This window comes from Schistocerca piceifrons, chromosome 11 (assembly GCF_021461385.2).
Source record: "Schistocerca piceifrons isolate TAMUIC-IGC-003096 chromosome 11, iqSchPice1.1, whole genome shotgun sequence".
Classification (NCBI taxonomy): domain Eukaryota; kingdom Metazoa; phylum Arthropoda; class Insecta; order Orthoptera; family Acrididae; genus Schistocerca; species Schistocerca piceifrons.
The window spans coordinates 172,853,409-172,871,596 of NC_060148.1; positions in this window are offsets into that span (position 1 = coordinate 172,853,409).

Here is an 18,188-nt window from a genome sequence, read left to right on the forward strand (position 1 = left end):
CAAACTGTCTATTGGCTTCTGTCCCAGGCTCTTCGGCCAATGTTCATCTAATGATTTTACTGACATCTCACCATCATGAGTGGCTGGCATTGTCAAAGCTTCACCCTCCATTGCCAGTGGTGAATTCCACCAGCAATGGAGGGTGAAGCTTTGACAATGCCAGCCACTCATGCTGACAAAACATCTGTAAAATCATTAGGTTGAACATTGGCCGAAGAACCCAAGACAGAAGCCAATAGGCAGTTTGTCAACAGTCAACCATGCTGACCACCCTGCTATCGAGGCAGGCGACCTAGTAGTGGAACACTTACTAAATTTCCTAACTGAAGCAGTGGTTTTTCACCTCTCATATGGCAATCACTGCTGTGAAAGTGACTCCTGAGCATAACAGTCATCTAGAAAAATAGTTTGAATGAAAACAGTATGATAGCAACTGTATAAACTGTACCTTCACGATAGCTCTACCAAAATAGATGAATCCAAAGAAGAAGCTTCAGCAGTGCTGGGCTCCCAGGAAATGAAAACATGTGCTGCATAAGTATACATTTTCATTGTTCTCTGCAGTAGATCCTGTTGACATTTCAAGCCGCAGAAGTTTAAAATCCAGACTTCTTTCCATTATTGAAACATTGTAGAACATCTGTAATAATTTGAATGTTCATATGTTTTCCAAAACATTCTGCTGTCACATGGATGGAAAGATGCCTACAAGATATATGAAATCCAATATACTTAGACATTTAACAAACAAGCAGCCATGGCTAATAAGCTGTTGTTGGTCAGTGCCACTTGATGTCACTGGTGTCACAGCAGTACCATAGATTGGAGTTTGCTAAGCAATAACCATAGTGTTTTTTCTGGCCATATACTGTGTTTCTCTCAACCGTTGTTGGAACTGGCCAAGCTAAAAGTGAGGTATAACAATAGAGCTACAGACAGGATGAGACAGGCCAGATTAGCAGAATGTTGCACAGTTGACTTTATTGTCTATAAGTTATGGATTTTTACCATTTAAAATACACTGCAGCTCCAAAGAAACTGGTATAGACATGCATATTCAAATATAGAGAGATGTAAACAGGCAGAATACAGCACTGCAGTTGGCAATGTCTATACAAGACATATAAGTGTCTGGGGCAGTTGTTAGATAATTTATTGCAGCTACAATGGCAGGTTATTAAGGTTCAAGTGAATTTGAGCATGGTGTTGTAGTTGGCACACAAACGATGGGACACAGCATCTTCAAAGTAGTGATGAAATGGGGATTTTCCCCACATGACCATTTCATGAGTGTACCGTGAATGTCAGGAATCTGGTAAAACATCAAATCTCCAACATCACTGTGACTGGAAAAAGATCCTGCAAGAACAGGACCAATGATGACTGAAGAGAATTGTTCAGCATGACAGAAGTGAAACCATTCTGCAAATTGCTGCAGATTTCAATGCTGGGCCATCAGTAAGTGTCAGCGTGTGAACATTTCAATGAATCATCATCAATATGGGTGTTCGGAGCCAAATGCCCACTCATGTACTCCTTGATGATTGCACGACACAAAGCTTTATGCTTCACCTGGGCCAGTCAACACAGGCATTGGACCGTTGATGACTGGAAACATGTTATCTGGTCCCACGAGTCTCTTTTCAAATAGTATCAAATGGAAGGATGTTTACAGATATGGAGATAACCTCATGAATCAATCCATGGACCCTGCATGTCAACAGGGGACTCTTCAAGCTGGTGGCTCTGTAATGGTGTGTGGCATGTGCAGTGAAGAGTGATGTGGGACAACTTATATGTCTAAATACAACTCTGACAGGTGACACATATGTAAGAATCCTGTCTGATCATCTCCATCCATTCATGTTCATTGTGCAGTCCAACAGACTTGGGCAATTTCAGCAGGAAAGTACGACACCCCACATGTCCAGAATTGCTACAGAGTGGATTCAGGAACACTCTTCTGAGTTTAAACACTTCCGCTAGCCATCAAACTCCCCAGATATGAATATAATTGAGCATATCTCGGATGCCTTGAAACATGATGTTCAGAAGAGATCTCCACCTGCTCGTACTCTTACAGATTTATGGACAGCCCTGCAGGATTCATGGTGTCAGCACCCTCCAGCACTACTTCAGATAATAGTTGAGTTCATGCCATGTCATTTTGTGTCACTTCTGCATGCTCACAGGGGCCCTAAACGATATTAGGCAGGTGTACCAATTTCTTTGGATCTGCAGGGTAATTGCCAGTCAACACAAATACCACTTTTACCATATTAATGTTTCATATAAGGTATATGATGCAGGTTAACAAATAACATTGATCTTACATTAAACTACATTAAGGCAGAATGTTTAATCTGTAGATACTGACTGAAACACAGGCATTTTTTCTTGACTGTCTCCCATTTAGCCTTCCATTTCAGATGCCTGAGCCAGACGAAAATCCTTATTCTTGTGTAAAAGAAAATTACATTTTATTAATTTTGTTGAACTGCAAAAGTACAATGAATTTTTCCATCACTGTTTTGTCCAACAAAATACTTTCTTCTGGAAAGCTGTGCACAAATTCTAAAGCTTTATCAGCATAGTTGGCACATAGGTATTGGAGATACGAGACCATAAGGAACCACTCTGATCCAATAATGATTTATATCTCTTCTGTGCATGCGTACTGTGGAATTAAAATGTGTATGGCCTTTAGCCATTCTAGCCCACATTAACTGTCCTGCATTTTGTCACATGGCCCACTGCTCTATTCAAATTAACATCCATATATTTTACCATCATTCATTTAGAAACAGTTTTCACACTATGCAAATACTTAAATGAAATACATTACAAAGTTCTGTTCACACTTATTCTATCACATACTGTTATATTTTCTCATTGCAGTTATTTTCATTTCAATATATTTCATTAACCAGAACGGCAGTCATTTGTCAAAATGACTACTTCTTTCTTTCTTGCCCATTTTGCATCATGTTATTCAAATCCTTCTACAATTATTAATACATAAATATAGTATTAAATAAACATAGAAAATGAAATGTCAGTACAAATTACCTATGCAAAGCCTAATAACTTTGTGTGTTTGAGGATGACTGCTTTAGGTGCACAGTTTCACCTGTTACGTTACATACCCCCACTTCACAAATTCATTACCTCAGTGATGGCTACATGAAGTAGCACCAAGACTTTCACCCTGTACTGCTACTGTGTATATAAATAAGAAACAAATGTGAGTACAAATAAAACTGATCCAAAACCTGACTAGGAACTTCATGTGGTGAAAAATTTGGCATTGAAATAAGAGATGTGTAAGCAATATACATCTAAACTGTAAGTGATCTTTATTTTTGAAACACATTCAATTAGTCTCTATGGATATCAATCAAATCAGTTTAAATGGAATTGCCTATCTTCAGTTCTTCATGTCATTACACACTACTTCACTGGTTATGCCCTCATTGCAGTCTCCAGTTGCTGCCACAGCAAGGACCTCCTCCTTGAGTCCCAGCTCCATCTTGCATCAGCAGACCACTTCTCTCACATCAAAGTGCAGCCACCAATGCAATGTACTCCTCTTCAGTGAAGCCATTGTGCTGACAAGCATCAAACAAATGACCAAAATCAAAAGTTGCCTGTAACTTAACCCTATGGCTTCCCAGTGATCATGTTATTGAAACCCTCCCTGGTTTACCATGTTTTACTGTATCAGATCACAAGTGAAAGAACTTGATGCACATACAAATATCAAATGAATGCAGATTCCTTATGGATCAATCTCAGAACCTGATCACAATCATAGACTTTATAATTCATAAACATTTTTCTTAAACAGGTAAGTTATGTACTATTCCACCCAGCAGACACAAAGTAACAGTTCATTGCATATGAATATAATTACAATTATATCACTAGTATTTTTTCAAATTACAGATATTTTCCCTTGCCGAGACCTTTTTTTGCCAGCTCACAACTGGTATCACCCCCATGCACCTGCTGCAAGCTCCAGATGCAACTTTTCTTGCCATATTCAGACACAACCTATTGTCCCCATGAGCTTTCATCCTACATCCCAATACTATTGCTCACTAACTAACCCCCAAAACAACTGTTACACTTACTCAACATAGACCTTAAATCCTACAAAATCACTTACAAGTATACACACAACAATAGGTTAGTATACACAATTTTCAATATACTTAACCAGTTTCACATATACAACTAATATACTGGAACACTAGTGTCTCCATTTATCAGTACTATATCACCTGTCAGCATACAGCCTCAACTCATTCACATTCCAGAGAACAAATAGGTTCTTTCTTCTCCCTCCTGCCTGTTTCTCCATTACTTGTCATTGTCACTATGCTCATTCCTAGTAGTTGACCATCTGTTCACATTGCCATTGAAATTATTTCCATAATTGTTACCCTTATTCTGATTTCTACCTTCCTTGTGTTCTGCCAGTTTTGGTTTAGAACATAGTGGCGTGACCATGTTCTCCACAAAATTCAAAAACTATTGCACTGAATCAGTAGGGCTGTGTGTTAGATCTCATTGCAAGTTTTCTGGCAGCCTTCTTTTTAGTGTTGATGTTTCTGTTAGTACCCCTAACACTCTATCTAAATCTACTAGTTTGCAGAGTTCCCTCCAGTGATGGATACATACACGGAGGGAGTAGGGTGGGGTGAGGGGGGGGGGGGGGAGCATGAGAGCTAATGCTAATAACCACTTTGCTTGAATTGTTGAAGAGGTGAAGGCAGTTACGGAAGAGTTAGGTGTAGAGATGAGTGTTCCTCGTCTTACAGGCAGACAACGACACTGGGAAAACTGTGATCATAATGATGCTATGAGAGCTGTTTTTATGCCAACATTGAACCATGTTATGTCTGATATGAGGGAACGTTTTGCTGAAGAAAATAATTATCATTTAAAATTCAGTATACCTTCGCCCTCACTACTACTGAAACATAATGGTAATGATCTGGCACGTAAACTGAATCAGTGCTTAACTGAACTACCATTCTTTGAAGAAGAGTCACTCTTTGTGATTAAAAAGAGAATAATGAGAGAGGTTCTTCAATACAAGCAAACGTGCATAAATTCCCTTAATGGTCATGCCTCTGTTATACAAGCATTGTCTGTCTGTCCTAACTCTGACTATCCTACTTTGCACATGCTGTGCAAAATATTTGCTTGGCTACCTGCATCTGTTGCTACAGTAGAAAGAAGGTTTTCAACATTGCGGTGTACAAAGACATGGCTGAAGTTAACAGTGAAGGACAATCAGCTTAATAGCTTAGCTCTGTTGAACATTCACCCTGACTTTGATTGTCCTATTGGCAATGGAATTAACCAGTTTGCCAGGAAGAGTAGGCGCATAGATTTCATCATCATTTAAGGAAGAGAACCACAATTGTAACTTTTTTATAGCATAAGATGGCACCATCTTGTATATGTGTATAATTAGTTTAAATAAAACTTTCTTAAACTTTGCATGTGACTTGATTATTTTTTTACTACGGTAAAGGCAGATCAAGATACCTTAAGCACCCCCTCCTTAGGTTTTTCTGTATCCACCATTGGTTCCTTCACATAGAATTCTCTCAAAGTATCTCTACCATTTCTGTGATTTGGGCCATTTAAGAAGTAATTGTTCAGCCTTAATTGCTTGGCCTACCCCCAACATTTATGCAAGAACATTGCTTCAAATTCCTTAAAGTCTACAAATTCCTCAGCATGTTGGTTAGCTCAAGTCTGAGCTGGTCCCTCCAGCTGTCCCTTTACAAACTTCACTTTTACCTCCTCACTCATCACTGTTATAAAGCTATCTTTGCACGTAGGCAAGAAATCTATTACGTGGTACTGTTTTCACCCCTGAGTAGTTCTATAATACTACCAACCTCCATGGGACACCCTATCATCATAACTGCCTGCCCAGCTGGTATATTACTTACGGTATCTCCAAGTTCAGTTTTTAAACCTCCAATTACAGGTTTTATACTTGCATCTTGTTCGGATTTTATATTTTCCAACTCTGAATCTAAACTTTCATCTAATTTCTCACTCACTGCATTCAGTAACTGAGTGAGTTCTTTTCCTCGAACCCAACCACTCTCCTTTGGGAAACTAAGGCTACTACTATCACTCCTAATATCCTCTGATCCACAATCACTTGAAAGTTTCTGCATCTCATCAGTCACAGCTGACGACTAGCAACACAAGATGTATAATGCTACTGATGCTTATACTTAAATTGTGGCTGCTACAACATTGACTATTACTGTGACATGTGAAAGCAAGCGTCGTAGGGATGGCAGGGCAATGGTGTGGAGACAGTCAAGCACATCTGTGTGTGGCACAGCAAGTGAGAACAGAAACACTTATCAGTGCTGGTATGGTCAGTGGTGTCTTGATACAACTGCCATGTGGACTGGTGGTAGCACGAACACAGCAGCTCTGCGAAATTCACATGGATCAGCAGTACCTCAAAAGGGTGAAACAGACTGTCCCATAAAAAGTTGTGGCACAAAGTAGGCACACAGTGCAGAGTCTCGTATGGTGCTGCATGCTGGTGTATTAATGTTCACATATGCTCAATGATTGCAGTGCCAAACTGTTACTGATGTGCACTGCGTGTAGGTCTGGGCCCCCACACTATCTGTTCTCAGGCCTATACACTTCCTGGGACACTCAATCCCAAAATATTTGTCAAGTGGAAAGGAAACAGTCCATTCCCTGATGAGCCTACCTAATTGCAATGATTCCTTTGGTTAGCAGTAACTACTGGTACTAGGAGTCCAGTAGAGGGTGAATGTACAACCTGTTAAATGACTCTTCTGCACAGGGGTTTCATTGCACATGGTTGCTTTATGTCCTTACATAAGTGATTAATCATTATTAATGTGACCTATGAGGTTTGACAGTGAAATACCAATATATAAGAGCAAAATGAGCAATGAAATCAGAAATTGGGGATATGCATATTTAGCACATGTTAGAATTATATTGTTGCTTTATTCAAAGAAAATTTCTTTTCTATGAATGATGGTCCTACACACAATGGTCCAGTCAAGTCTAAAATAGTTTTAGCATAGTAGTTGTGGGCAGTGAACAGTTCACTACATCACAGTCACCATAAATTGCACTATGTTGACAGCTCACAAACTTATAAACTGAAGATTAGCTTCTGAACAATCATATAGGCATGATCCTACTACGGAATTAAAATGTGTGTGGCCCCTGGCCATTGTAGCCCACATTACCTGTGCAGCTCCTAATGCACCAAATATCTCAATCTCTGGCTTGTGTCCCTGTCCTACATTTTCTCACATGGTACACTGCTCTAGTCAAAATATCATCCACATACTTGACAATATCATCCACATACTTGACCATAATTTGTTTATAAACACTTCTCACACTATACAAATATTTAACCAAAATACATTACACAGTTCTGTACACACCTATTCTATCACATATTATTTTTTCTCATTACAGTTCAGTTATTTTTATTTTAATATATTCCATGAACTGGAACAGCAATCACTTGTCAAAACATCTACTTTATTCTTTCTTGCCCATTTTGCATTATGTTATTCAGATACTTCTGCAATTATTAATACATAAATGTATTATTAAATAAACATAGAAAAAGAAATATCAGTACAAATTTCCCAAGCAGAGGCTAATAGCATCATGTATTTGTGGATGACTGTTTCAGGTGCACAATTTCACCTGTTACATTACAGCATCTAGTCAGCCACTGGATCTTCCCCACTGACATCACAGTATTCGTCTTTTGGATCTGGAGCTCTCATCCTTATATCACAGTAATTAGCCATGTTTGACACAGTTTCGCATGGTGACTGGGATTCACCCCCTATGAAACCAGTTTAGATGACCATGTTCCTTGCCATTGTTCCCAGCAGAGGACTGCAACTTCCAGTTTGATAATGTCCTGACTCACTCATACAGCTGGAAAAGTCACTGTGATCTGTATTTGCAAAACAGTAGATGGTGTTCCAATACTTCAGCATCTCTCAGTGATCTGGAAAAGTTTCTTTGCGGGAATGAAAAGAAACTCAATGACAAGTTTTACACAAATTGCAGTTTAGGGTGACAGGCTGCACTGTATTCTAAAGGTAGTCCTTCACAATATCAAACAGTTGTTACTATTTTTTGTCCAACTTGTGTATATCATTCATGGATGCAAAGAAAAACAGTGTGGTGTTACAAATTCCTACATACACAACTGTTCACTGAATTATGTTATGCATAAAAAGATCTACAGTAAAAAACAAAGATGCTGTGACTTACCAAATGAGAAGGCACTGGTAGATAGACACAATAAAAAACACACAAACACACACACAAATTTTAAGCTTTCGCAACCCACAGTTGCTTCATCAGTAAAGAGGGAAAGACGAAAGGATGTGGGTTTTAAGGGAGAGGGTACGGAGTCATTCCAGTCCCAGAAGTGGAAAGACTTACCTTAGGGGAAAAAAGGGACACACACACACACACACACACACACACACACACATCCATCCACACATATACAGGCACAAGCGGACATATGTAAAGGCAAAGAGTTTCAAGGGTGAAGACAATGTTGGTGATGTTTTCCAATTCTGCCGGTATTATGCATCATGAATTCACCCCTGGAGGACAGACAATTAACCAGGAATACTACAAATGTGTCCTTGATCATTTGCACGAGAAGGTGCAGAAGAAAAGGCCTGCATTGTGAAAAGCCAGGAGTTGGGTGCTACACCAATGACAATGCTCCAGCTCATCGTGCCTTCTCCATCATTGAATTTTTGACCAAATTCAAAATTCCTGTGCTTCCACAACTGCCAAATTACCATGATTTGGCTACTGTGGACTTCTACCTGTTTCCTAAACTGAAATTTTCACTAAAAGGGAAGGGATTTGACTCAATTGAAGACATCCAGGAAAATATGGAGGGCATCCTTAACAGACTTCAGGAAAGAAATTTCCAGGAATGTTTCCAAAAGTGGAAACACCATTGGAGTCGGTTTGTGCAGTCAAAAGGGGGCTTTGAGGGAGATGCATCACAGTAGCATGTAAGTACCACCATTGTACAATTATAAGCCCATTGTTAAAACTTTCCATTCACACCTGACATATTCATCATATTTTACTATGCTGCAGAGTAACAATGTTCCAGTAGAGATTCAGCCTTACATCAACAGCTGTATATATTTCTAACACTGTAGGAAAGACTGCACTTAGCAGAACAGGACTGGTGATGTATTGAAAAATGAATCGAGCTAATGTGGAGTTTCTTAAACTATAGTTATTTTAGAATAGTCCATTGAGAAAAAGTACAAACCTGTCAAGTACTTACTGTTAATAAAATAGCTTTCCAGGTTCCTTTACATTTACAATGTGTTTTGTGATTTTTGTGTGCTACTGAATCTTTTCTCTGTTATTTGGGAGGTATGGTCAATAAGGATCACAAAAAAATTGTTCACATAAAGTATTGTATTTTAGGAACTTTAATTTAATTTTATTTAATTTTTTTAAGCTTTATCTTTGAAATACTGCTTAAAACAAACATGAAGCGATATACATTATTATGTAACAAAAGTTTTTGTGTGGCACATAGCTATTGTTATATTCATTTTCTTACTTTTCAGTGGGGAAGTTCTGCAATATGTTCATCAACAGAAGACAAAAGATGACAAAGCTGTCAAAAAGAAAGATGCAAAGTTTATTCATACCTCGACAGAAAATCAGGCTGTAAATGATGTACATGCAGCACTTCTAAAGGGAGAACCAGTCCCAAAACATATAATATCGAAAGCAATGAATGTTGGCAGTGATGATAGTTCATCTGAATATCTTGAATGATTTAATGAGCATAGAGACATGGGCCATAGTATTTTATGTGCTATGCAGTAATGGCTTGTATGATTAGTTTCTTCTCTCTGTGCCCCAAGGTATAAAATAATAATTATTAATAATTTTACTAATGCTTTTTTCCATTTGTGGGGAATATAATGGTATTTTACATATAATAAATATAACTTTTTAAATAAAAATTAACTATGAAATGCTCTCTTCTTACTGAACTGTAGGTGTCTTATTGATCCATGATTCCCATCCCAGAATGTTGACAGATTTAAAGTCCTAATTACTCCTTTGTTTTATTTATCCACTGTAGTGTCTATTAACTTTATATCACATATTATTTATTATTTATTTATTTATTTTTACAGTGGCATTGAATAATGTGAATGAGAAAGGCAACCATTCAATGGCAGGCTGCAGTTTTATAAGATATAATGGGTCTCATTTGTTTTTTCAAATTTTTATTTGTCATTTCAATATGAACAGTAGTTTTCCTGTGTAGCCAAGTCACAGAAACTATGCCCCTCCCTCATTACTTATCCCACACAGCATTTCCTTCTTTTTTTCTGTTTTAATCTTCTCCTTCCATAGACTCTTAATTACAGACAACTCCATGACTCAAAGAAACACCAAACTACCAAACTCCTCTCTGAGCAAGCATGTTGTGGTGAAGGTGCATATGCATACATGCAAGTATGAAAACTGAGTGTAACTCCACAACCAGGTAAACAAAACCAGTTAATATCTTTTCTGTTTCATTCATACAATATGAAATATGACTAACAAAGCAAGTTATTCAGATAGAGACAGAGACAGAGACAGAGAGAGAGAGAGAGAGAGAGAGAGAGAGAGAGAGAGGAGGTGCAACCTCTCAGTAAAAATAAAAAGAAATTTCTGAGCTCTTGGAATTAATCATGCATCTAGAAAACTTGAATCATTAATTAAATTCTTTGATGACAAACTGCAGGTTACCACAAGGATTACCAGGACAGGAACATTAGACTTAAAATGCATATATATCCACTGGGTAATACTGCTTGGAAGAGTTAGGGAGGATAACAGAAAGGAGATGGCACACCTATTCACCAGTAATGTAACCACTTAAATTAAAAGTTGAAAGTGCACATGTAACTCTCGATAGTGAGGTATTAATTAAGGATATGATGGATGCAAAGGCTAATAGACTCATGTCACAGAGCTAAACCATAGAAAGAAATAAAAGGATGAACTAAGGAAATGAAGATTCCCAACAATGTGTTCTTAATTGAAACAGAATTAAGAGAGGAAAGTAACAAGCTGTCACAACATATGGGAGGGGAAAAAAAAAACAATGAGAACCCAAGAAAATAGAGGCCTGTGGGGATAATAGAAGACTTTACACTAATTCTGTCAGAAATTGCAATGAATTAGTCAATATATTATAAATGGTTGGATGAAAGAAAAACTAGATTTAAAACAGGTCCAAGAGGAAAACAGACAGTGCATCACCTGCTGGTGTAAATGATAAATTCAGAGAACAGTTAGTTACAAAAAAGAGGGTGCATGTTAGTTTTCAATCAATCACTGTGATTTGCAGTTACAGAATGTCAGAACTGTGTGTGCAATGCAAAATTTTATGAGAGAGACATTCTAGTTTGCTGTTTGCCCCTCTGTGGAGAAACAGGCCTTTTGGAGGAGGACTGCAAAAACAGCAAGTGAGTGACACTACAGACTGTGTGTAAACAGAAAGAATCTGTGCAGCTGACAGTGTAAAGACTGAAAGGTACATCAGATATTCTTGGAGGTGGAAATTCGAAGAACAAAACATGAATTCTAAACCACTGAGTAATCAGTTACCAAATTTCATATAGAACCAGAGAATAATGATAACTGGAATGAATACTGGATCAACAGTTGAAGATGAAACACCACTTGGGAATGAAATTGTAAATCATAATCTCCTTGATCAGACAGATAATACAAATACCCATTATCTTTGTAAGAAATGAAAACATCCATAAAAAGGAAAATTAGTTGCGGAAAGGCCAAAAGATCATCCAATGTGAAGGGTAGAACAATAACCACTACAGCCACACAAACAGAAAATAAGGCTGAATGTACAGATAAGGTTGATAATGAGGAGGACAGTAATATGGAGGATGGTAGAAAATAGATAGGAGCAGAATTTTGGGTAGTGGCAAAGAGGAAAGGAAGCCCAGGAACTTACAGCACATCTGCCTCTAGACGAGGAAGCATTAAACTCTCAAACTCCTAATAGCTCAAAAGTGAATTGAATACAGCTTGTGACAGCACATGGTAAATAACAGTAGATAATATTATTATAAGGTCACTAGTGAACAGGAATTCCTAAGAAATTGTAAGAAGAGGCAAACACGGCACAAAAAATGGAAGACGTTTCTGAATGGATCTGAAGCGTGGTTGCAAATTTAATGTTATTAGCCAAGTTGGAGGAAATGCATTTGTTGAACATAACAGTAAGACAGCTGGCACAACATAATTGTTCACATTAAGGCCAATATTATATTAGCAAATATCTTTGACAAAGAAAGTTGATCAAATATTTGTCATATATCTGTGACAAAAGTCTTTGATGTGGCACAAAAAGGGGTATTACACTGTCATCAAATATCATGGGCATTAGCTGCTAGTGATTCTTGCAAAAGACCTTTCAGTCTTGTCTTTGCTTCTGTGCCTTGTGTGTGCCTATTAAGATTCTTTTTCCTGGATGCAACATTTAGTCATCTAGCATGCCCCCTATGATATGCATATCTTCACCTACAGTTAACACATGTTCCACTACTTTTAGTACAAAACTCTGTTCCAATACAATTTCAGCTACAGATATCAATTTTGCATCATGAATGAATTGTATTGTGCTAAGTCCTTTCTTTGAAAAACAACATTTCTCTAATTCCCTTTTCAGTGAAAAAAACTAACATCAGTGGTGACAGTGAAATTGACATTTTCTTTCCTGGTTTTCCCTTCTTATATAAATCTGTCAGTGCAAACTATTCTAATTAACTTTGAAGAGAGTAGATTTCCATATCCCCCTCTAAAAAAGAAAAAAAAAATTTATTTCATCCAAGATTATAAAACACCTTTCTATATTTGTAGTGCCACAAAAAGCCTCCAAAACGCAACCTCTGTTGCATCTTAAATGTGCTGCTCCATTCCATGTACATAATACACAATTGTTTCATGTGGCACATTTTTACATGCCAAGCACCTGTAGTACAGAGGGGACGATGACATTGACCAATGGTCAATAAGTGAGTTATCGAATACCAAAATATCTAATAGAAATCGCTGTAATTACCAATTGCAGTGGTTTAGTAGCTTCTATTTTGTACATAATGAAGGGACCACACACCTTAGTACGTGACACAAATTTCCAGTTGATAGCTCTACCCAGATCTCAGAGAATTCACCCTATGTAATAGACGAACATTACAATAGTCAATTTACAAATGGCAAAGAAGTAACTGTATCATAACATTTTACTACAAATTAACACTTTCTTGCAAATATTTCTGGTAATCCTCATCTCTTACCAAAATTACACTCCTAGGTCAAGTGAGAAGCGCCTATAATGGCCAGTAAATGAGTTAAGTGAGTTAGCGGTTGCCAAAAGGTCTAATAGAAATCGCTGGAATTGTAAATTGCAATGACTTAGAAGCTTGTATTTTGAACACATCAAAGGGACCAGACACCTTAGTATGTGACAAATTTCCACTCAATAGCTCCACCCAGTCCTCAGAGAATATGTGCTATGTACTGGTCGAACATTACGATAGTCCATATATAAATGACAAAGGAGTAACTTTATCATATCATTCTCTTGCAAACTAACACTTTTTGCATTTTGTCATAAATATTGCGGTTAATCCTCGTCTCCTGCCAAATATTACACTCCAAGGTCAAGTGGGAAATGCCTACAACGGCCGATATGTGAGTTAAGCGAGTTATCGATTGCCAAAATGTCTAATAGAAATCACTGTAATTGTCGTGAAGCAAAATTCCAATCTATGAACAGTTTTCATATTTAAATGCAGGTAGGTATCACCACTCTTTGACATGGTCAATTACCAACATCAGAAAACAATGAAAACAACTGGAAGACACCAAAGACTGTCATCAGACAGTTTATAAGATTCTGTATTGCAGAATGTATGCTAAAGCATATTAATAGAAGAACCAAATACAAACTGCGTTGGAGATACTTTCTGACATAACTGCCCATGAAATGCATGCGAGGGCATATTATCAGGAAAGGGTTAGTCCACATGACATCAACCAGTGGTCTGGTTCTTGATACCTCAGACTTTTATAATTTTTGTATACTTATAGTAATAGTCATTTGCATGAAAAATCCCAGATTAAATTTTTTTTGGACTTTTATTTTTAGTTATTAATTTTTAAAACTTCCAAAATTATGTGATTTTTATTAAAACTTTGAAACCTTAAAATTAACATACCTCAAAAACTGTTTGATTTACACACCCAAAATTTCTACCATTTTATTCAGTTTCCATGAACCATGGACCTTGCCGTTGGTGGCGAGGCTTGCATGCCTCAGCGATACAGATAGCTGTACCGTAGGTGCAACCACAACGGAGGGGTGTCTGTTGAGAGGCCAGACAAACGTGTGGTTCCTGAAGAGGGGCAGCAGCCTTTTCAATAGTTGCAGGGGCAACAGTCTGGATGATTGACTGATCTGGCCTTGTAACAATAACCAAAACAGCCTTGCTGTGCTGGTACTGCGAACGGCTGAAAGCAAGGGGAAATTACGGCCGTAATTTTTCCCGAGGGCATGCAGCTTTACTGTATGATTGAATGATGGTGGCGTCCTCTTGGGTAAAATACTCCAGAGGTAAAATAGTCCCCCATTTGGATCTCCGGGTGGGGACTACTCAAGAGGACGTCGTTATCAGGAGAAAGAAAACTGGCATTCTACGGATCGGAGCATGGAATGTCAGATCACTTAATTGGGCAGGTAGGTTAGAAAATTTAAAAAGGGAAATGGATAGGTTAAAGTTAGATATAGTGGGAATTAGTGAAGTTCAGTGGCAGGAGGAACAAGACTTCTGGTCAGGTGACTACAGGGTTATAAACACAAAATCAATTAGGGGTAATGCAGGAGTAGGTTTAATAATGAATAGGAAAATAGGAATGCGGGTAAGCTACTACAAACAGCATAGTGAATGCATTATTGTGGCCAAGATAGATACAAAGCCCACACCTACTACAGTAGTACAAGTTTATATGCCAACTAACTCTGCAGATGACAAAGAAATTGAAGAAATGTATGATGAAATAAAAGAAATTATTCAGATAGTGAAGGGAGACGAAAATTTAATAGTCATGGGTGACTGGAATTCGGTAGTAGGAAAAGGGAGAGAAGGAAACGTAGTAGGTGAATATGGATAGGGGCTAAGAAATGAAAGAGGAAGCCGCCTGGTAGAATTTTGCACAGAGCACAACATCATCATAGCTAACACTTGGTTTAAGAATCATGAAAGAAGGTTGTATACATGGAAGAACCCTGGAGATACTAAAAGGTATCAGATAGATTATATAATGGTAAGACAGAGATTTAGGAACCAGGTTTTAAATTGTAAGACATTTCCAGGGGCAGATGTGGACTCGGACCACAATCTATTGGCTATGAACTGTAGATTAAAATTGAAGAAACTGCAAAAAGGTGGGAATTTAAGGAGATGGGACCTGGATAAACTGAAAGAACCAGAGGTTGGACAGAGTTTCAGGAAGAGCCTAAGGGAACAATTGACAGGAATGGGGGAAAGAAATACAGTGGAAGAAGAATGGTTAGCTTTGAGGGATGAAGTAGTGAAGGCAGCAGAGGATCAAGTAGGTAAAAAGACGAGGGCTAGTAGAAATCCTTGGGTAACAGAAGAAATATTGAATGTAATTGATGAAAGGAGAAAATATAAAAATGCAGTAAATGAAGCAGGCAAAAAGGAATACAAACGTCTCAAAAATGAGATCGACAGGAAGTGCAAAATGGCTAAGCAGGGATGGCTAGAGGACAAATGTAAGGATGTAGAGGCTTATCTCACTAGGGGTAAGATAGATACTGCCTACAGGAAAATTAAAGAGACCTTTGGAGATAAGAGAACCACTTGTATGAACATCAAGAGCTCAGATGGAAACCCAGTTCTAAGCAAAGAAGGGAAAGCAGAAAGGTGGAAGGAGTATATAGAGGGTCTATACGAGGGCGATGTACTTGAGGACAATATTATGGAAATGGAAGAGGATGTAGATGAAGATGAAATGGGAGATACGATACTGCGTGAAGAATTTGACAGAGCACTGAAAGACCTGAGTCGAAACAAGGCCCCCGGAGTAGACAACATTCCATTGGAACTACTGACGGCCTTGGGAGAGCCAGTCCTGACAAAACTCTACCATCTGGTGAGCAAGATGTATGAAACAGGCGAAATACCCTCAGACTTCAAGAAGAATATAATAATTCCAATCCCAAAGAAAGCAGGTGTTGACAGATGTGAAAATTACCAAACAATCAGTTTAATAAGCCACAGCTGCAAAATACTAACACGAATTCTTTACAGACGAATGGAAAAACTAGTAGAAGCCGACCTCGGGGAAGATCAGTTTGGATTCCGTAGAAATACTGGAACACGTGAGGCAATACTGATGTTACGACTAATGTTAGAAGAAAGATTAAGGAAAGGCAAACCTACGTTTCTAGCATTTGTAGACTTAGAGAAAGCTTTTGACAATGTTGAATGGAATATTCTCTTTCAAATTCTGAAGGTGGCAGGGGTAAAATACAGGGAGCGAAAGGCTATTTACAATTTGTACAGAAACCAGATGGCAGTTATAAGAAAGAGGGACATGAAAGGGAAGCAGTTGTTGGGAAGGGAGTAGCCTCTCCCCGATGTTATTCAATCTGTATATTGAGCAAGCAGTAAAGGAAACAAAAGAAAAATTCGGAGTAGGTATTAAAATCCATGGAGAAGAAATAAAAACTTTGAGGTTCACCGATGACATTGTAATACTGTCAGAGACAACAAAGGACTTGGAAGAGCAGTTGAATGGAATGGATAGCGTCTTGAAAGGAGGATACAAGATGAACATCAACAAAAGCAAAATGAGGATAATGGAATGTAGTCGAATTAAGTCGGGTGATGCTGAGGGAATTAGATTAGGAAATGAAACACTTAAAGTAGTAAAGGAGTTTTGCTATTTGGTGAGCAAAGTAACTGATGATGGTCGAAGTAGAGACGATATAAAATGTAGACTGGCAATGGGAAGGAAAGCGTTTCTGAAGAAGAGAAATTTGTTAACATCGAGTATAGATTTAAGTGTCAGGAAGTCATTTCTGAAAGTATTTGTATGGAGTGTAGCCATGTATGGAAGTGAAACATGGACGATAAATAGTTTGGACAAGAAGAGAATAGAAGCTTTCGAAATGTGGTGCTACAGAAGAATGCTGAAGATTGGATGGGTAGATCACATAACTTATGAGGAAGTATTGAGTAGGATTGGGGAGAAGAGAAGTTTGTGGCACAACTTGACCAGAAGAAGGGATCGGTTGGTAGGACATGTTCTGAGGCATCAAGGGATCACCAATTTAGTATTGGAGGGCAGCGTGGAGGGTAAAAATCGTAGAGGGAGACCAAGAGATGAATACATTAAGCAGATTCTGAAGGATATAGGTTGCAGTAGGTACTGGGAGATGAAGAAGCTTGCACAGGATAGAGTAGCATGGAGAGCTGCATCAAACTAGTCTCAGGACTGAAGACCACAACAACAACAACAACAACATTTGGCAATTAAGCTACACCCATCTTCTACATGCTCCCCTAAATCCACAAGCCCAACATTCCTGGAAACCCCATTGAGCAGGCTATCTTGCTCCCATTGAAAGAATTTTCTCTCTTGTTGAGTAACATCTCCAACCGGCTGCATAAAAACTAGCCTCCAACATCAAAGATAATAACCTTCCTTCACCAACTCCCCACCATCCCCACTCCTTTTCCTCTGGAATCCATACTCCTCACTGTTGATGCTACCTCCAGATACACCAATATATCTCATGCCCATGGCCTTGCCACTATTGAACACCGCCCGTTTATCCCACTGTCCTTTAGACTCCCAACCCACCACCTCATTTCTTACACACCTTACCAATTATATCCTGACTCACAACTACTACTAGTCCCTTGATGGGAAAACCTATGGCACAACCATGGGCACCTGCATGGTACCCTCCTGTGCCAATCTGTTATGGGCCATATAGTGGAAAC